Source organism: Tenebrio molitor, chromosome 3 (assembly GCF_963966145.1).
Source record: "Tenebrio molitor chromosome 3, icTenMoli1.1, whole genome shotgun sequence".
In the NCBI taxonomy this organism is placed as follows: Eukaryota; Metazoa; Arthropoda; class Insecta; order Coleoptera; family Tenebrionidae; genus Tenebrio; species Tenebrio molitor.
Genome location: NC_091048.1, coordinates 15,583,238 through 15,605,928, shown reverse-complemented (window position 1 = coordinate 15,605,928; position 22,691 = coordinate 15,583,238). Strand labels below are relative to the sequence as shown.

At 32.7% G+C, this 22,691-nt stretch overlaps 1 long non-coding RNA gene and 1 other non-coding gene across 4 annotated transcripts; both read left to right on the top strand.

Annotated features, from left to right (window-relative positions):
• The first annotated feature begins 209 nt into the window (after nt 1-209).
• Nucleotides 210-292, top strand: TRNAL-CAG (transfer RNA leucine (anticodon CAG)). The gene has a single exon. It is a non-coding gene; the product is annotated as a tRNA-Leu (tRNA).
• Nucleotides 293-12,708: 12,416 nt separating this feature from the next.
• Nucleotides 12,709-21,905, top strand: LOC138126504 (uncharacterized). 3 transcript variants are annotated; one of them, XR_011157857.1, is made up of 4 exons: nt 12,709-13,212; nt 13,268-21,301; nt 21,362-21,708; nt 21,769-21,905. It is a non-coding gene; the product is annotated as an uncharacterized lncRNA (long non-coding RNA). The 3 variants fall into 3 exon arrangements; XR_011157856.1 differs by having other exon boundaries at nt 13,254-21,301; XR_011157855.1 differs by having other exon boundaries at nt 12,731-21,301.
• The last annotated feature ends 786 nt before the right edge of the window (nt 21,906-22,691 follow it).

Sequence of the window (22,691 nt, the reverse complement as noted above, 5' to 3'; positions counted from 1 at the left end):
CATGAACGGTGGGTTGCATAAATCGTATTTTGGCAGTAACTTAAAATTCAAGTGCTCTTGAACTATGAACGTATGCACGAATTTATTATTATGATAATAATTGTTTGTAATATCAAAAATAATTATTATTTATTTACTTTTTTAATTAAATATGAATTAACAATTATTGTGTGCTGTTTATTTACAGTGGGAGAAATTTGTAGGAACAAGTCAGGATGGCCGAGCGGTCTAAGGCGCTGCGTTCAGGTCGCAGTCCACTCTGTGGGCGTGGGTTCGAATCCCACTCCTGACAAGTAATTTTTTTTCCTTCATTATTCATCATAATTCGATTTTAATTAATTGAATCGTTGTTTGTTTCGCTTAATCTATAAGATTGATCGATTTTGCGTGGTGAAAGACAACTTCGGTTAAAAGCTTATTGTTCCCTTTTGCTTTTTTTGTACATATGACGTCACAGACTTAATGAAAGTCACGATCAGAGACGGTTCCCGCCGGGCCTTTATCACGATACACGACCTGATCGACCTACCCAGCCTACCAAGGTTTATGGAGTCTGTAAGCTACAATTTATACGCTTCATCCGTTCTATAAACAATAACCTGCATTCTTACTTCACGATCATTAGAGCGAAGGTTGCGCGCCTCTTTCTTTCGCAAACCCCATCATGACCACATTTTCAAAATTTCAAATCACTATCTTTTATCCAAAACAGGACGGTTGTTATTATACGCCATCGAGTCGAAATGAAATACGAAGAGCGGATGTTTTCTTTATGTCAACCATTAGCCGAATAACCCATTATTTGTCTGACATATTTTATTAAATTGCATTAAGTTTGTTAAAATTGTATTTATTTTGGCATTCACTGGTGGCAATAGCTGACAGCTTGTCGAGTAAAAATTTGCATTTTGCTTCATTCAATTCGTCAGTCTCACGCGGAACATTTTGTTTCATTATTTCGGTTGCATTTGTGTCCCATATTTTCAGTTTATTTCATGTTTAACATGCCAATAAATTAGCATAACGAAGTTCTAAATTTAGCTCATAATTTGAGAGCTTGATTTGGACGTCACAGGAGCACAGTGGCGTGCGAAAATTTGACCATGATAACCAGTCTTAAAACTGAATAGTCCCGGACAAGTCGACCAGTAGGTACAACTTCGCGTAATACCCCGCTCACATATAAACAGGATTCAGCTGGTTTGCTTTAAATAACAGCCGAACCAACTGAATCGTGTTTATGTGCGAGCCAGGGATTACGCAAAGTTTTACTGGTCGACTGTTCGGTACTATTTAATTTGTCCTAACACTGGTGATAACCGAAGCAGACAGAACACCCAAGAAAATATAACGAATATATTTTTCTTTAGCCACAACTAAATAGAATACAACATTAAAGTCTAATAAAATTAATGTAAATTTATTTGCTCTTCTGTTTGCAAATTTCGTATGTCAGATCCAGATCCGTATTAGCCCCATTGGAGTCAATAATTGATGTTTGTTCGATTTGGAGTAGGTTAGTATAGTTGAAACGAAAAGTTTTTTTGGGACTGAAATTATTTTTCAAACCCAAAATTGATATATTTTTGTAGCATGTTTTGCATTTTTGTGTCTCTTTTTCCTGTTCATTTTTCCTATCCCGTAATTGGATTCGTTTTGTGCCAGATATACATAATATCTAAAACAGTGTCCCCAAAAAAAAAAGACGAGTCCATAGCTCCCTTATTTATCGGAGGATTTTAATTATCTATACACCAAATTAAATGGTTGTTAATAGGCTACAAAACGGCTTAATAAATTCACGTATAGCTCCAAGGGCTTCAAGAATAAATTGTCAAAATATATTTTTTTTTAAATAGGATTACATATTTTTTTTAAGTAATTCTGATAGAGATTTTAATTCTGAAAACAACAATGTATCACAAGTATAACTTCACATAAAAAAATAACACTAACTTTTGAAACAAATGACGAGCACCAAGCGAAAAGCTATCAAAATGCATTGCGTTATAATGTAATAACCAAATTAAGGTAGCTGGAAAAACAAATGACAAATAATAACATGTGAGATTGCGCAAATATGCCACCAATGATTAGCGCAAAATAGAACATAGACGATAGCAGCGGTTATTTTACATTTTTTTTTTTTTTTTTTTTTGGTATATAAGTGTATACTTGTGATACATTGTTGTTTTCAGAATAAAAATCTCTATCAGAATTACTAAAAAAAAATATGTAATCCCATTTGAAAAAAATATTTTGACAGTTTATCCTTGAACCCCATGGGGCTATACTTGAATTTATTAGGCCATTTTGTAGCCTATTAACAACCATTCAATTTGGTGTACAGATAATTAAAATCTTCCGATAAATAACGGAGTTATGGACTCGTCTTCTTTTTTGGGGATACCTGTATATAAAAATGAATCGCCGTTCGTTAGTCTCGCTAAAACTCAAACACGGCTTGACCGATTTGAATATTAATTTTTTTCTTTTGTTCGCTTTAATACAGGGGTGGTTTAAAAAGCAAAAAAAATGGAAAAGTTGCCCGGAAAATTGGAAAATTCAGGAAAAACTGAAAGTGCTTTTTAATGATGGATATGCATAATTGTTTTTTTTGTTTTGTTCGTTAAAGTCGTGAAAAAGTTATGGACTCGTCTTCTTTTTTGGGGACACCCTGTACAATACATAAATTAATAATTTTTCTCTCGGTACCTTAAAGAATGATTTCGTGGCCTTGATATAGTAAATTAATTTTTGTAATGACAGACTAGCTGGAACTTTTTTGTTGTTAGATTTTTTTACAAAATAAATAAAAATTAAACAGTTGGCAAAGATTTAAATTGTCACTGCCATGATGAATGAATTTCCAACGGAGCAGAGCAGTGGTAGAGCATCAGTAATGTGCTGCTTCGTCTGCTTGCTTAGCAGGCAGCAGACGAAGCAGCACATTTTAAAGGCTTTCAACAAAATAAAACAAATTACTTATGGAGATAATGGAGACGTAATGAAAAAGTACAAAATTGTAGAAGCAAATGACGTGACCCATAACCTAACTTTTTAAAACCCCAAATTCGCGGTAAAAAGGTGTGTTCACAAGACAAAAGTTACTAAATTTAGTAACTCTCATTCGTCATTACAAAAATGAATTTACTATAGGTAATTAAATGTATTTCGAAACAAAATCAAATTTGCAGCTATTTAGGTAATGTTTTAAAAATAGGTTTACCAGAATTTAAAAAAACGAGCTGATGTCAATCTAGTAGAAGGTTTTTCATTCGATTTTATTTTATTTTCATTCCAATTGCTGCAGAGAAGATATACGGTGTGACCAACAATTACTTAGATAAGGGGCGACCACAGACAATTAAACTATAGTAAGTATGGTAGTAAGACACTTCAATCTCATTCCCATATAATAATGTTGGAATAGCTTCGACAGTGCTCGTGCTGCTCCGCACGCATTTGGCCAAAACACTCCCTCGTATTTATTCGTAAAATTTCGAGTATTACCGTTGTATTTAAAACAATCAAAAAATATTTGTCAAATGTGACACTTTTCTGAAAAAAATAAAAATGTATTAAAGATATAAGACTTTCTATGAAAAGGTAGGAATTAGTGGCATTTATTAAATTATTAAGTAATTATAATATCCAACGTTTTCAGTATTGAGAAGTCAATATGACAACAATAAATAAAGGGGAAAAATAAAAAATTTCAACTTTTTGGGCAATTTGTGAATCTGCTACGTAATTTAGAAAGGTAAAAACTTAAGTGGTAAAACTGACTTATTAATAAAGTTGTACTTTTAGTTTCAAGACAAAAAGAAACCAAACAATAGTGTGTGCCCCCGGTAACAAAAAGAGTACAAATATTTGCATACTATGGAGAAAATTATGAAGACGATGCATCTCATCATTTGGACAATTTGAATTTAGGCATTTTTTATCTGTCGGTAAATTAAAAGTGAAATCTAAAGTACAAGAAAATGAAAACGAATTATTAACTTGCAATGTTTCTGTGGTGGAAGACAACATCACTTTTAGCGATAAATTTGACTTGCAGGCAGTGTCATATGTAGGGGGTTTATTAATTTCTAAATTTAAAAATGATTGTGGTGAATGCCAAAATGCTTATTTGCCCAAAATACGGATATTCATCATATTTTTACTCTTTATAAGAGCATGACAAGTCAAAATTGAAACTAAAATATATAACAGAAGAGTTGTGTATTTGTGTTGCCAAAATTTACGTTCTAAGTGTGTATTATTTGAATAAATTTGGAGAAGTAAATTATATTGGAAAGAAATTACGTATCTCCTTAGACCGAAAAATTGTTGCATCCAGCAATCAATTTGATCATCAAAAACTGGAGGACGTACTCGTAAGAAGAGAATTAAAAAAAAATCGTCAGACATGTTACGAAGAAAATGGGAATTTTTCAGAATATTTAATTTTAGTTGGTTCCAGTTTTTAATTGAATTCATTTATTGTTAATTTTTTTATTACTTAAAGACATTTTGCTTTTGAAATTAATATTAAATGAGGAAAAATTATTAAGTTAAACAACTCCACCAAGCATGCCTATAAAATTAGTTCGGTCAAATGCTCGAGCCGCGCTGGAATCGCATTTTCAAAAATTGGGTAGCAACGAGACGTCTTAGGGCCCGATTTCAAGCCATGGTGGCAAATAGGTGGTGGAGCGCAAATGTGTAGCTATCTTTGTCTTACACATTAATTCCCAATGCGTCATCTTTCTCTCTTGCGCCGTTACTATGACAACAAGTGCGACCGTCGTAAGTCAACTTGAAATCAGCCTCTTACTATAGTTTAATTGTCTGTGGGGTCGACTATGACTTTGGCAGTGTCAGATTTTTCGTATCTTTGCTAACTCAGCTAATAAACGTCAAACAACTGTCACTATGAATCAAATTTTAACGCAAAATGGTGTTTTCAATAACCAAGAATGGACATACAGCGCTGTTGCCTGTTTGGCCGAGTTTCGGCAAAAATTTCCAAATTGAAATTGAAATGGATATTATGCAACCAGAAGTACTTCCATCCCTGTCGACATACGGCCTTACGACCTTCTTTGATGTAAATAATTGTTGATGTTACGTTTTATTTTGAAGTAAAATTTGACATTTTCTCAAAAAAATTGTAATGTAAGGTACCATATTTTTTCATTCATCTTTTAGGTAGTAGGAATGTCTACCAGAATTAGAAGAAAAAAGTGGGATTGTCATTTAAAAAAATTACTGATAACGTCATTGGGCAAAAACCAATGACGTTATTTAAACAAATTACACGCCACAGGGTCGCATTTTTAGAAATGAAATCGACCTTACCGAGCGATTTTCTTAAAAACACCACATAACCCTATTATGGATTTTGTTCCAAATTTTATATGTACTGTCGCGAGCAATAAATTTTGGTCGTCAATGTCATTTCAAAATTTGGTTAGATTGTCACAAATTTAAAAAATGTCCCTGCCTAATTATGCCCAGGTCAACAGAGTGTCAAAAAAATGAGAAAAAAATAACAATTAATGTCACACAACATGATGATAGGTTATGATAATTATGACCCTTTTACAATGGAGCATTTTCGATTGCGTCAAAGAATGACCTTGACGACCAAAATGTATTGCTCGCGACTGTAGGTAGATGCTAAAATGATTACATTTGACTTTAATAATAGTGGTTTATTTAACGGGTTCGTGTGTAAATTAGGCTTTTTTTGGCATGAGTGAAACGAGCGTTTTAAAGAACCACGAGTGCCAAAAAAAGCCCAATTTACACCCTGTATAACATAATTTTCACAAAAAAGCAAAATATGAAAACCATATACTTAGCTAAGATTTTCGAGCCTAATACTCGGTTCTTTGTCAACGGATTTTTATAAAATTTAAAATATGTACAGATATTTTAGACGGTGAAGGTTCAATTAGTAATAATAAAGTTACCTCGACTTTTAAAATGTAATTTTAAGACATGTTTCCTTTATTGAAAATTAAGCTCAATTATTATTAGATTGTTAAACATTAAAAAATAGGTATCTACACAAACAATTAAGTAAATCACTCGTCTGATTCAACGAAAAGATTAGATTTTGTTAAAAATTTAATGTAAATTTTGAAGGTATTTAAGCAGTTAGCTTTTGAAACAATTGATGAAAAGTTGACAAGCATGGATTTATTAGTACTGGATAAGGTGTACAGCCATCATAGTTGAACAAGACGTACCATCTATTTCTGTCGCTCTCAACGCATTATCTGGGTATTAGCACCATCCTTTAGCGAGTCCCCCGACTCTGATTGGTTTAAATTCTCAATCTATCAATTATTTATTACTCTCTTGTCATTCGTGTCATCTTTTTTCTAATGTGTTTCTCTGAAGTTTGCATAGTTCGAGAGTATTTGAACCGTTAACTCTATCAAGTATTATTGTTTTAGAACTTGAACGTATTAAGAATGACTAATTCGTCTAAAGCCAGGTATTTTTCACTCTAATGTGAAACACTGACAATGCTGTTGGTAAAGATTTCACAAAAGGAAATCCAGGTTTGGACTACAAAGGTGAAGAGAGTTGTCTGCCTTCAACAACTACCTATATTTTTGTGAACCACTTAACCTTAATTTGTGCGTAAATTCAAACTCACAAGTATCGATGAAACTTACAAAAAACACCAAAATAAATATTACTCGTAACAGATTCTTATATTTATTCATTATTAAATAATACAACTTTGTTAAGTTTACTTCTTATCTTGTTTTTGTTTAGAGCTTTCGCAGTTTTCTTACATTCGTAGTGTATTTCCCTTTGCTCGTCAACATGTTGATTCATATTTAAATGTCGTTTTGCTTTTCGAGGGCTACTAAAATGCTCTACTGTTACATCTGCATTATATCTCGAATCTGCTGATTGAGTAGCCGTAGTTTTATTTTCTAACAATTTTTAAAAATAGGTAAGTAAGTTATGAAAGAGAAATGGGTGGTATTTAACTGTTTACCAAATTTACCAAATTTATTCATACAAAAAATTACTTTCGTTATCCAAACATACTAAATGCTCACCAAAATTAAGACCATACATAATCATAGAGCGATAACCAGATATTGACATCCCGCTAGTTTCTTATATTATTTGCTACTAAAAATAACTTTTGTTGCCTAAAAATGCTATATGTTTACCAAATTGTATTCCATATTTAATTCTGAAATGATAACCAGATAATTTTAATTTTTGTTAGTGTCTTATATTTATGCAGTAAAAAAAACTCTGTGTCTCACAAAAATACTAAATGTTTACTATATTTTATACTATAGTTGACTCAAGTTGCAAAAAACCACTTGTCATTTGCAACAGCAATTTTTTCATATTTTTGAACCAAATAAAGGCACAAAGGAACCAGAAAACCATAGTTTGGATAAAATACTTTCCATATAAGTACAGTTTTCAAGTAATTTCAAATGACTAATGCCATAAAAGTGCTGTTGCAAATACAAAGTGGTTTTTTGCAACTTGAGTCAACTTTATGTATATTCAATTTCAAATAGACACCCAGATTTATGGCCGTTTGCACCGGCGTTCCTTATTTTTAAACCAAGCTTAAAAACAATTGTTGCTACGATTTTAATAATTGTAACCAAGGTTTTAAGCTCTTCTTAATTTTACACTACGACGGTGCAAACGGCTATTAAACTTCTTATTACCCTCTCATACAGAGTGTCTCATAATTAAAGCATTCCGACTCCAAAGCGTTGCAGAGAGTATGCCGTGAAGCAAGTAAGAACTTGTTCAAAAAAGTTTTGAATAATTCTTAAGATGATACAGGGTGTCTCAGCTAAGACTTTCGAGCCTACTATCTTGGTTATTTGCCAACGGATTTTTATGAAATTTAAAATACAGATATTTTAGACGGCGAAGGTTCAATTAGTAATAATACAATAACCTCAAGTTAAAAAATGTAATTTTAAGACATGCTTCCTTTATTGAAAATTAGTCGCGATTATTATTAGATTGTTAAACATTAAAAAATAGGGGTCTACACAAACAATTAAGTAAATCACTTGTCTGATTCAACGAAAAGATTAGATTTTGTCGTTAAAAATTTAATCTTAAATTTGACAGTATTTGAACAGTTACCTTTTGAAACAATTGATGAAAGATTGCCAAGAAACATTTTGTACACCCTTTAAAATCTGTCAAAATTGGGCGCGCTTTATTAGAAACGTCAAATTGTGTAAATTTATTGAAAATACTCTAAAAATAGACTACAGTGGCAGAAATTTCAATATTGTTGAAAAAGGAAACAATTTTTGCCTAGGGAGAGTGTCGTAAGAACTTCAATGACACAGTTCGTTTTCTCGTAGAACACTTATCCAAATGTAGGCTTTACAAAATGTAAGGTTAAGAAAGTCGTCAATTTATTTGAAGACACAGGAAGCGTACGTGAACTAAATTACCTTGCTAAAATATCCCGATCGTGTTTTAGTCCTTTATGGAAGAATTAAAGCATCCAGTATAATAAATTACGTCCAAATGTTATCTTTAACTTTGTAATTGTTTGTAAGGTTCGCAAAATAAACGTCAAATATGTCACCTGTGTTTGTGCGAAAAGGGATGACCAAAATTCCGCGATAGTGCGCGTTTGTTTCAAAGGCGTCTACGTTTTTGCATCTGCAGCCACGTTTAACACAGTTTTTTCTTTTTTCTTGCAAACCAGACGTCTTTCGAGGACAAGTTTCTCCCTACAGCATTTTTTATTAACGATCAATTTTTTGATGTAAATCTTAAGTGATTCAACATTTTAAAAATGTATGTAAAAATTACGTTTTTAAGACTTGGGTGATTGCATTAATGAGATTTTATTCTTCACCGTCTAAAATATCTGCATTTTAAATTTCACAAAAATCCTTTGGAAAATAACCGAGTTATTAGGCACAAAAGTCTTAGCTGAGACACCCTGTATAACCCTTCTAACTTTGTTCAATACAGCAACCGCATTCCTTACCTTATAATTTTCAGATCAAACCGTTGCTAAGATATGTACAAAAATATGCCTAGGTTGATACCAGTTCGAATTATCCGTATCCAAGGTTACAAAACAATAATACAGCCCAATTGCCGTCTCTTTTTAAACAAAAATTGCAAAAATGAAATATTTTTTTACAACGCGATAACGTTACTTTTCTAAGACAATTTTTTGCATCATTATTTTCTCACGATAAATAAAATAAACGGCAAACATTCCTAATTTCTATTTTAAGAAAATTTGATGCAAACTCTACACCTTCAGTATCTTTGTAAGGAGGGGTCGCCCGAATTTTATATTGTATATCAATTGTAAGAAAAATCTATGTTTTATTAAGTCTCCTCTCAATAAGGGCATAGAATGCAAAAGAATTTCGCAATTGAGTATCAGACAACGTTTTTTCGAAAACTGCACAGCTCCACATTAGCGGAAAGTCAAAAAAATTTTTGTCTACAATTATCTTGATGTTTTAAATTTGGAATGCTCTGACCAACTAATAATGATAGCAACCGTCAAACAAACGATGTAACTTCTAATTTTGTAAGGTTTGGTTGCAATTTTGGGAGAATTACTGGTGTTTAATAAAAGAAAGAAGAAAAAACAAAAATAAGTTCCGAAATTGATGAAGATGATCTGCCTTTGGATGTATTAGAAACAGCAGTCTTATCCCAGAAAAGCCTTCTAGACAATATGAATCTGCTTAGAAGGATTTCATGAATTGGTGTGGCTCTAAGAAATTAAAGAGTGTCTGAAAGTGTGATATTGGCCTATTTGGAATATAAAGCTAGGAAATTGCGAAATAGTGACCTTTTCTTTAATCAAAAATTGCTGAACGTAAAAGTCTTTTTTGTTCTAAGTTGTATAGTCCGGACAAAATAAATGTGAATCCTGACTTTATTAAGTCAAGTTATTTAACATGTTCAAATCAAAATGTAAAGAAAACAATAACAAAGATTTATGATGGGAAACAGATGATTATCCACCACCAAAGTTGCAAGTAGAATTTCGAAAACTCGCTGTATTTATATACCTGCCCCTTTTCGAGAACGACCTACCATAAATATTTATTATCGTTATCATGTTATTTAATAATTTGAATTAATAAAGTCAGGATTCACATCTATTTTGTCCGGACTATAAATCCAGTGAACAAAAAACAGTCCCTTTGACAACCGATTTAGGTCATAAAATGTTTACATTTCTTATTAGTTTTCGAAAAAGTAGTTCTTTTGAGCAAGTGCTTAATATAAATGGATAGCGTGAATATTTATATTTACAGTAAAGGCGCGTAACGTGAGCGTTCCACATTTGGTGAACATTTAGTAAAATCGGTAAACAAATAGCATTTAGAGTGCAAGCAACAGTAAAACAATACCAAACATTGCTATTTTGGTGACGCTGTTCTCATTTTCCAAAATATCATTATTTGGTGTCCACTAAGAATTTTTGATGTTAATTTAATTTTTTGGAGGACAGCGCTAGGGGTGTATAATTTAATTTGGTGAACATTATATTAATACCCAAGAGAAATTAAATATTTAAGTTTTATACGCTCTACCTTTGTTGCCACTACAATGTTCTTCTGCGAAATTGAAATTAAAGGGGGCATTAGGTGTGGTAGGAAAATTCAGGTATTGTGAAGATACCTATACAAACCCTTTTTAAAATTTTTGTAATTCAAATTACATTATCTAGTAGCGCCTTGTTCTTAGACAACCAATTATAGCACAGCTGTTTTTTAAGGGTTGTAATAAACTGGACAGTATTTAATTCATTGTGTACAGTATAATATTACAAACAGTCAGTAATATATTGTAAAAGACTCAGTAAATTTATAAAATTTGATAAGTAAAAATGAGATTTTGTAGCAGTAAAAGAACTATTTGGCCAGTATTTCTATGTTAACTATTGTGACTATAATTGGCAGTAAAAATTAATAAAATATCAGTATGAATTGGCTGGTAATAAATCTGCAAATCTACAGTAAGAATTAATAAATGGCCAGTATGCATTAGTGGCTAATAAATTTGAAAATGTGCAATACATAAATAGTAAATACTATTATTTGCAGTGCCGCGCCGACCATGGCAAGCGCCTGTGTGCGAAATCAACGAAGCGCTTTTTTGATAAACGAGTGAATCACTTCGCTGCCCTTTGGAGAAATTTACAAAAAAGGAAACTCATATTACATATTATAGTTAGTACTTTAGGCAGGAGATACACAGAAATAATTCATGAAGTACGCTTTATGAAGTAAAATTTTGAACCCATGCATCTATATGGTAGAAAGTACACAGCGTAAAGTATCATCGTTCGACGTAGAGTAAATGAACGACGAGTGTTTGAAATTTCGAACGGGTTCTAAATTTTACATGATGCTTCATGAAGCAAATCAGCTGCACAAGCGCAGTAGCAACTTGCATAGAGGCGCCGCGCTAAGTTAAGCTAACCTAACTTTTTATTTGTGAAATCTCGTGGTGAAATCCAAGTGAAATCATCTAATTATTATTTATTGACAACGATGGCTTCTGACGATGGCACATGGACAGTAGTAAATATAACCTCAAAATGCACGTGGTGCGTCGTGGTTTAACTCGATGTCACTTTACAGTACTCTATTCTGTGTAGCTGTACATCGAGCACAGTAGATTTACTCATTCAGTAGGGACACGGAGCTGTTTCGGTTATCGCCAAATTCGAATACGCATATCTTCGCAGCGGCGGTCCTTTACAAGATGCTCGTAGCGTGGCGCTGCTGTTTTTGGCGCCTTCACGCCCTGATTTCTACATTACAACGGGTGTTTTTTAAAATTTGGCGTCGAAGTTGGCGTTGAAGAGTCGATTGTGAATGCGCTATACGAATCACGGATCAGCTGTTTAAATCTTACGCCTTTACATGAGTGGTGCGGACTCAACTTCGACGCCAAATTAAAAAAAAAAAAACACCTTTAGAGATCAGTACTGGAACCATGTATCTTGATAGAAAGAAAATTTCTTTCCGTTTCTTAAGTTCCTTTCTATTTGCCGCAAACCAACCATGTAGAACCGATGGTGAAAACGGACGCATAGAAATAGAAAAATCTCCGTAGTGCACTTTTGCATCTTTCCAATTGTCCATCTTTGTCGTTCACCAACTCAATGCATATGGCGTTTTCTCTCAGAACTCAAGTCTGGCTGAGTGCAATGAATGAAATTGCCGCGAACGATGGTGTTGCCATCTATGGCATTTTCTAGCAAGGACCGCCAATACCGCCATGTTATTAAAAAATCTGGCTGACGAAACTTTAAAGGTGCCGACCCTAGCTGTCCCGACTGAATGAGTAAATCTACTGTGCATCGAGTGAAAACTCGATGACGAACGATCGATATTACTCGATTGTCGACGATCGACGTCTGTGTATCTCCTGCCTTATTTAACGAGTTCGTGTGTAAATTGGGCTTTTTTTGGCATGAGTGGGCCAGTTTAAAACGTGAGTGAAACGAGCGTTTTAAAGGCCCACGAGTGCCAAAAAAAGCCTAATTTACATACGAACGGGGTTTTTTCTTCGACGAGCCCCTTAAAAGCTCCAAATCGCTTAAAATCTTTAAAATTAGCTTGACGTTTCGTTTTGACAAGTTGTGACATTTATCAAAATCCATTCACAAGGGAAAAAATTCTCAAATTCTACTATCGGTGAACATTAAAAGCTGGGAAATCCAAAATTTGCCCATTGTGTATCAGCCTTTTCAATTGTCACTCAAAATAAAAATTGTCAGTTTTTAAAATTAACTCTCTGAACCTAAAAGATGCTAGAGATATACTCCATTCTTTATCTTGGTGAGTGGTCGATGCGATCAAGCAAGCCATGGGTAGCTTTGTAAGTTTTACTTTTTCCACCAAATTTTTATGTGGTGTAAATCACATACTACCTGTCATCGCTGTCATTCAGATTCAGAATTATCCTCAAGCATTCATGTCTAAATCTCGCAATCTTATGTCGCGAAATGTAAATATATAAGCCGTACACACCGATTCTTAAATTTATTAACCGTTCCCGCTCGGAAAATTATCGGCGTCCGTCGTCGATGAATCCAACCGAACATTCCACATTGTGCCCGTGCCGTGCCAAAGAAGTTTGGGTTTGAGAAATTAACCTGATTCTTAAACCATAAACCGGACCTAATTTGATTGGAAAGTGTGTGATGGATCTAGAACATATTGAAATTCCCAATCAAGTATTAAAATTTTAGAAAACGATGCGATGTGAAGATGACACATTTGAGGTTATGTCTCGGTGTATGTGAATCATGAGCAATTTAACCTGGAAAATAATAAATAAAATGACTTTGCGGCGTCTCTGTAAGTACATTATTGTAATATTTGAATATTTGGTAATTGTTCACTTTAACTACTTCTGGAATTTTCGCGTTTTTTCTGGCTAGACAGCCTCAGGGCGTCCTCCTAGATCGTGTCCCACCACTCAAATCTTGTGCAAATGCCTTTTTTTTCTCTCTTGTTGTGTTTCAAGGTCGCGTCAAGGTCGCGCCAAGTCTTAATATAACTAAAGGGTAAGGAAAATTTTCATTTGCACTAGGTTTGACTGGTGGGAACGATGTAGGAGGCCGTCCTGACGCTATCTAGCCAGAAAAAACGCGAAAATTCCAGAAGTAGTTAAAGTGAACAATTACCGAATATTTTTCAACAACTACCAACGCACTTTTCCATGGGAACTTTCAAAAATCCCTAAATTCAACTTGACGTCTGAAAATTTCCCAAGGACCACTCACCAAGATAAGGAATGGAGTATATTTTCATATTTGATGGCGGAAACAAAAGACTGAGAAATGTCACAAATTTGTATTGTCAGTGTCAAATTTCTCAAAGACGTTCGTGATTTCGATAGAAATGCAGCAAATTGGCAATAAGAAAGTTATTCATCGTCGAACTAGAGAAATAATTTGTAATACGTTTGATTATATAAGAATAACTTTTCCTTTAGAGCCACTGACAAACATTGGCTTCCTTAGAATTTATTTTTTCAGTCTATTTAGCGAAAATTTAAATTTACCTAGACATTCCTTTTTACGGCGTTTATGAGAAATTTGACACTGACAATACAATTTTGTGACACTTCTCAGTCTTTTGTTTCCGTCACCAAATATGAAAATACGTCTAGATTAATTGTGTTCTGTATGAAATCTTTGTAAATGTAGACAACATCAAAGAACAGAACTTTACCTTGATGTTTCTGACAATACCTATGTTATTAGTGTCTTACAATTTTTATAACCTTATTTGTAAAAATCCAAATTTACCTGATGTATATTTGTGATTTTTGACTTTCTACAATTGTCATGTTTGTCCCAGTTTTTTATGTTCACCGATAGTACCTACTAATTTAACCAATTTGTTGCTTGCTAGTTTTCTCGCGTTTTCACGCTTGTCGGTTATGGCTATGTGTGTGTCTCGGTTTTGATATTTATAACATTAGTAAAAATTAAGATAAAATAACAAACTCATGCTGTTTAAAAATCTGAACTGAGTTAAAAGTACCCAATATGCAATTATAAAATCTCGGTCTAGTTTTTTTAACTTCAACTCTTTTATCGAAATTCATCTGGCAAAATAGGTTCTATAAATCCGTCTAATATCTGAACTTAAGTTGTGTTTTATTATTGTTTCATTTATATTTTAATTTATGTTTTTTTTTTGTTTTATATGTTTTTGTATTTATAGGAAAAAAATGTGACCATTTATTATTTTACCGACGATTTATTAATTTGTACTGGCCGATTATGCATTTTATTGACAGTTGATTATCTTACTAACCGTTTATTATTTTCACCGATCATGTATTAATTGAACAGACTGTTTTTTTTTTATCTTACTGACCGTTTATTATTTTCACCGACCATTTATTATTATACTGACAATTTTTTAATTTACTGACTGTTTATTATTTTCACCGTCCATTTATTATCATACTGACCATTTGAAATAAAATAATTGAAAAGTGTACTGTCCGTAAAAGTTAAATACTGATCATTTAATTTGTACCCGTTTTTTAATAGTACAGGTATACTATGAATTGTAGGCGGCAAATTTCCATGGTATACTATCATGTTAGAAACATATACAGGGTTATTCACGAGAGGGGTACTTCTGAATTTTTATTTTGCCGCAACCAACAATACTAATGGCAGTAACTACTAAATCAAATGTGTTATTTCTTTTAAATTAGAAATCAAAGTAAGTTGGATAGATTTGTCAGAAATGACAGATTGGCAGATAACCTGTATTTAATCAAAATTCAACAAATAAATTAACGAATTAAGTTAATGTAAAAGGTGTTCGAAGTGTCTACCATCGGCTTCTAACCATCCGCAGAGGTGACAGAATTCTTTCCACACTCCATAAATGGGGAGCATGTGAGTCTTTTCGTCGTTATTGTAAAAACTAATTTTTCGAATTGACAAAGATTTTTTGCTTTAACGTCAAAGAGACAGGACTAAGAGCCATCGTGGATACAGTTGTAAGATATTCTTGCAATGTGTATAATGGGTTGCGGCAAAAATAAATTCAGAAATACCCCTCTTGTGAATAACCCTGTATATGTTTCTAAAACATTGGATTTTTGTATAGGATTATAAAATAAAAACATTTTTACTCACTCTTTCTAAAAATCTAAAAAAAAATATTCGATTAAAAAAAGACCAGAATGTAAAAAATGTTTATTTTAAAGAGTTCTATATACATATACATACATCTATAAGTGACAAGGTCACATAATAATTACAATGAATCTTCCATTCTGTTCAGTAATTAAAACAGTTTTTTTTTATTGGTAACCAATTTTGCTCATTTAAAACACGCCTGAGCGTGTTTAAATCGAACTTTAAAAAACGCTCTTTTCCATGGCAACATCGCGCGTTTTCCATGGAAATATCAGCAAACCCGAGAGGACCGGAGAAACGTGAAGTCTAAATCTTAACTCATTTAACATTTAAAAAAATATATCGTAAAGTATTCGTGGATAACTGGTCTTTAAAACAATTGCTCTATTTCGAACACTCCGGCTGCGCCGTCGTGCTCGAAAAATCGCGCGTGTTTTAAAGACCCTAATATCCACTTATACTTTAATATACTATTGTATGGTTACTCTAATGTTAAAAAAAGCAAAATTGTCCACTGACCTAAAATGCGTCATTCTCTCATTTCTCACCAATTTACACTACCTGTTGTTCCTGCGGCGTCAACCTCGTAGATACACTGACTGGGAGTGATTTATTGTAATTGTTACATTGGCCCCGCACTAACCTCTACCGCAACCGCGAACGTCCCATTTGTCAAAATAATAATCTTACAATTACGTCGTTTCTAATTTTTTTAAGTTTGAAATTTCAGCGCAGGTGTTTGTGTACAAAAATAGACACAAGTCTTGAGGGTCAATTATAAACTGTTATTTGCAAATTAGGAGTAGAGGATGGAGTAAATAACACCAGTCAACAAGCTGGCAACATCGTAGTCATTCGTAAGGCAATTTTATGTTTTATCAACTAAAAAAAGTCCATTATAAAAATGAAAATAAAGAGGGTATGATGCGAATGGAGAAGGTGGCTATCTTCTTACGAAATTTGAAATGGAACGGATTCGTTGCGAGTTTGTTTTTTTTTTGTGTAAATGCGAATTTAAAAAATATGATAACCAATTTATCTCACTGGTGCGATTTAATAAATACGGTTGCGCGGATTTTTTCAGAGCTACGGAAACCTCATTTTCAAAAGGTTTCTTTTGAATTGATTCTATTCCCAGATATCAGAAAATAAACATCCAACATCAGAACTGAAAACCTTCAGGTGAAAAACCTGATTTTTTATAAACGACAAATGCTAATTTATTTTCCATAAAAGGGTACTCGCCTATTTTTATTCTTGAATGTTACTGGCATTACAAAACTTTACGATTTATTCTCACAATGTGCTGTGGATTATCAAAATATTTCACGTAAATGTCACTTGTCAAATTATAACAATTTAGATTTTTTATTATAGTACATTTATTGTTGATCCGACTAGTTTTATTTTTTATATTGCCTTACATGGAGGCACTACGTTTTCAGTGCAAATTTATTTATGAAAATATTCCAGCAAGTCAAGAAACCAACAAGGCGCAAAAATAATTATCATCAAGTGTGCGTTTTGGACAAGGTGATCATTTTTGAGTCTTCCATTCTATTTTTGTATTTATGTAAATTTTATTACCTTGAGAAATACGAGTAGAAATTTAAGATATCCACGAACAAATTGCCAATGTTTCGAAGTACCTGACTCTTCAAATTAATTTTCTTGTTATTTAGTAAATTACCAATGAAATTGAATATTTTTATAATTCACAAGAAAAGGAGCGAAGAAGCCATATATTCATGGTTAGAGATAGGACGAATACTACATTTTTCGAATTCGACTCGGACGATTGATAACTTTGTCAGCAATGCACGAAAATAAAATTTTCAGGATATGAGGGATATTCGGCAAGATATTCACATGAATTCATTAAGTGAAGGACAAAAAATGTACCTATCCAAAGTTAAAAAAAAAAATACATATCAAGACTGTAAAATTTTAACTCCTTAACAAATTGAACTTTTATTTATAAAAATGTAGTAATTCGAATAAAAATTTTGCTATTTTTGTTATACTGGAAATATTTTTCTTTCCACCTAGAATTGTCAAAATTCTTTCCGGAAATATGGTTATAACAATAAACATGTGTTTAGCAACCAATTGCGTGACAAATATTGACCCATCAAAACGAGAAAACAAAAAATAACCCGATAAAATTTCTCTAAAATGCACATGTGCAATAATCTGATAAAAAATGTCGGTACCTGATTAAAAAAAAAAAGAAAAAAAAATATTTTGAATAAAAAGGATTGAAAATAATGCGTTTGGTTTCATTCTATTCAGGAAATAATCAGCCGTATACCCCTCGTGCAAAATTTTAATATCGGAAATTTTTTTACTAATGAACTCACATCCATAAATTATTCGGTCAGAAGACCAATTATTAACAAATAAGAGCAAGAGACGAAGTCTTCTGACCTCATTTATAGATGTTTTCGTTCATTAGCAAAAAAATTTCCGATAAAAAATTCTGCACTTGGGATATAATATGTGACTATTTCCTTCGAAAAATTTAAGCCAATCAAAAAGCTCGAATATTTGAATTTTAGCCAATTGCCATCGAATTACAGCGATAATACGACACTAGTGCAATTATCGATAATTTGCACTAGTGCCAAATTTTGGCGTAGTCCTAATTAAAAAATCATTTGGTATTAATTTTATATTTTAAAAAGAATTACGTTTATTTGTACATATGTACAGCGTGATCAACAATGACTGAGTCTGTTGGCAATGAAACAATTGAAAATACTGGTGATTTTTGTCTAGTAATTGGCACTGACTACGCACTGACCAAATTTTTAAACTTGAGATGACATTAGAAACATTCTTGGTTATGCAGGTTATGTTTATACTATTACAAAAATGAACCTTCGTTGCTAAATTTTAAATTTGCCAAATTTCATTGTTACCAACAGACTCAGTCATTCTTGATCACTCCGTACTTACTTATCATGTAAATTTTTCTCAGGAAATAGTCTTGCCAAAATATCCTCTCGTGCATGTCAAATTATCGACAATTTATTATATATTAAATTGTCGATAATTTGACATGCACTCGGGATATTACTAGTGATAATACATATTTGGAAAAATTCAAAGACTTAAAAAATCTATTTTATTAATTTTATTCGAACATATTTCCTCGAGTATTCATTGTTATAAATTACTGACACACAATTCTTAAGGCATCTAAGTTTTGAAAAACAATTCCTAGCCCATATAAATTAAAAATTTGTCTGAAGGTGAACAGCTATTTATATTTCAGTGTATAATTTATGTACAACAGGTAAGTGATTTACTGTGTCTTTTCCCTAAACTTTAAATAAGGTTACTCGCCTAACAGCATTCTAGGGTGTCAAACAATTTCTGTTACTGTGACATTTCAACCTTTTGAAAGGTATAAAATATAAACGACCAAGAAATTCTGGCTAAGCTCTCAGTGAATTTAATGCAAATCAATATAAATCTCTCAATTTAGTTTGGTAAGTACTAATTGTTATAACTGAATACAAACAACTCTCAACTTTTACAGACTAGACTCAAACAAAATAAATAAAATCAAATACTTTAACGTATGAGACCAGAAATAAAAAATAATTATAGAGGAAAATATTACGAAAGTGTAGAAAATTACAAAAAGTAATTATGAGAATTAGGCACCAAAATATTTATGAAAGATAAATAAGTGTAGTAGAGGAGTCTAAATTGTTGTAGAACAAAGTTAAATAATTATGTTAATTAAATTAGAGTCTCATTGCACACAAGTACCTATACTTAGAATTAATTGAATAGTTATTTTTGTATTAAGTGCGCAAAATGATTTTTGTTTTTTATTGGGGCATGAGAATGAGTTTTTGGTTGAGACCGTCAGGTCGAGACTTCAAACTCATTAGAATACGCCAACAAAACAATTATCTTTCGCACGAAATACAAAGACTATTTTTTCTACAACCGCATTTTAAAATTTGTGAATTTTTTAATTTTCGTAAAATTTTCCTTGGATACTAAAATATTGTAGTATCCAAGGAAACTTTTTGACAAATATTTTTTCACTATCAAGAATGACATAAGTACTTTGCGACTTGATAACGATGCACGTTTTTTTGACGGTTGTAGAAAAATGTAATTATAAGAAATGTAGTAGGTATAGTCCAATTTTTACCCTTTTGAGGTGACGTCACGATTTCCTTCCTCGCTTTCTCTTTATTGAAACGACAGAAACAGAAAAAAACAAAAAAAAGGCACGTTTATTTATTGATGGTCACTTTGAGGTTATTTTATGCTCCTGTCAATTTGACAATTTTTAATTTCTTTCACTTATTACATTGATTACAAACATAACCTTTCGAAGCAATTGTCAACAAATTTGACACATTTATAGTTATTTATGATCAATTCAAATTTGTTTCTGATCCTAGCTCAAACATACGTAAAGTTACTAGATAATGACGTCATCGCAAAAGGGTAAAAATTGGACTATATTTGATTTTAAATTAAAGATATTAAATACCTATAACATTCTCTAATTTGTTCTACAATTAATGATTACTTTTACAAAAACACAATACTGACACAAGTTAGTAGGTACTTCAATCTTTGTGAGCGACACAAGCAATACTGGTCAACGGCTATATAAAATGTCCCCTACTCGTAGACCCAATAAGCTAATTTACGTTTTAATACGAATATAATAGCAAAAAATAATAAATCATTACTCTCATAATTTTGAAGATGCAGCGTATGTAACACCCACAATCAGTACATTTTTGCTGTTTCAATTAGGTATAGGTAATATTTAGATTGTTTATTAGGTACATTAGAAAAGACAATCACTCCTTTCTGGTGAAAAAAAATTCCAAAATAATCCTTTTCTTTTCAAATTTTCAACTTCTTTAACTTATTGTGCCATATGAAAAGAAATAAAAGTAGGTATACCTAATATGAATTCTAAATTAGATTTGATTATTTTTTTAACCTTTACCTTACTTTCTAAATTTAGGATGACATTATAGTATATTAAGTATAAAGAACGGTAATGACAATGTACCGATCGAAGACAATTGTTTGGAGGAGGAGCGCAGCGACAACTCCAAATATTGTCTGATATCGGTACATTGTCATTAACGTTCGTGATGCTTATGAGATTTTTTGCGCGATTGAATATTTATTACAAAATATTCCTAACTAGAATGCAATGCGATACGACTCCCTTCACATCGTGTTGCCATGATGTCGATTTTTGTATCGCGTTTCTAAGGCAATCTGCAAACAGTTACCGCCATTGCAGTTTTTGTGTGCAAATATCGCCAGTCGTGTTGAAAAAGAAGCAGTAAAATGAGTGATCTTAGTGATTCCGAAAACTGTAGAAGAAACTTGGAATGTGGGCTGTGGGGTGCGTTCAGCTCTGATTTCTGAGAAATCCAGAGAACGCTAGGACTAGGAGTCACTCGTTTCCTCGAAGTTCAGCTACGAGTACATTGAAGATTGTGTCGAAAACAAGATTCAATTCACAAGAAAAATTCCTCATGGCGTCACAACTAAAGAATTTTTGAAACCGACGACCTCAATGTGTAATCAAGAAGACAAGGAAAACACGGGGTATGAAAATTTTGGCAATACAAATGTCGCGGAAAATCCGCTAATATTATTTCATTGCAGCGGCAAGGAATGCCGACTACAAGAGCCGTGTGAGTTTCCAGAAAGTGCTAACATCTTGTCTTCAACTTCTGTCTACATAAATAAAGAAAATTCTCGAAACCAGCGACCTCAATATGTACATAATCAAGAAGACAAGGAAAATCCGGGCTATGAAAATTTTCACAATTCTAATATCGCGGCAAGTCTGCTAATATTGTTCCATTGCAGCGGCAAGGAAGGCCGACTACAAGAGCCGTGTGAGTTTCCAGAAAGTGCTAACATCTTGTCTTCAACTTCTGTCTACATAAATGAAGAATTTTCGAAACCATGACCTCAATGTGTAATCAAGAAGACAAGGAAAATGCTGGGTATGAAAATTTTGACAATGCCAATGTCGCGGCAAGTTTGCTAATGCTATTTCATTGCAGCGGCAAGGAAAGCCCACTACAAGAGATTTATGAGTTTCGAGAAAGTGCCCCCACAACTTGTTTTCAACTTCTTGTCTACATTAAAATTATTATAATAAACGATTAATTTTGAATAAACTTTACTTACCGTTCTAGAACACCAAAAATTACTTACTGTCCAGTTTATCGTTAGCAACGAGTAAACAGAGCTTACCGTCTTGAAAACAGACCTGGTAAACAAGAAAATAGAGTACAATTGCGCAAAAAGGTAACAAAAAAAACTTTCGTGAAAGAAACAATATACAAAAATAGTCAAACGTGAGTTTAATGTTATGTAGAGAGTGTCTATAAATAATTGTGGGATTGAAGTAGGCTTTGAAACTTTGCCGACTCTTTCACCAAAAATTGAATAATATTAGTCTCATCTACGATATGCAACCCTCAGACTAAATTGATTTTACTGGTTGCCTATTGTCTAGCTTGAAAACCTTGCTTTACAAAAAATAAATTAATGAAAAGAATTATTGATAGATCTCAACACTCTCAACAAATTACGTATTTATTGAACACTTAAGAAGAAGGTAAACAACATCAGTGATTCAGTTAAAAAAGTAACAATGAAAATTAAAGAAATGGTTCGAAATGTTTTCCATTTTGCTCTGAACATCTCACTCTCGTCTGTTCATTGATGTTACGACAACAACTGGTAATCTCTTCTATTAACTCGTTTAAATTATTGATATGTCGTTTATACACTTCATTTTTCAAGTAGCCGAACACAGAATAGTATATTAAAATATAAGTTGCAGAAGGCATCTATTCAAGCACGAATTTGAAACTCCGAAACGAGCCGCGTAGCGGCGAGTTGAGCAACAAATGAGTGCTCGAAGGATCTTCTGCAACGATTCTTTTATACTATTCTTTCTATTTTGTCGCTTTATACC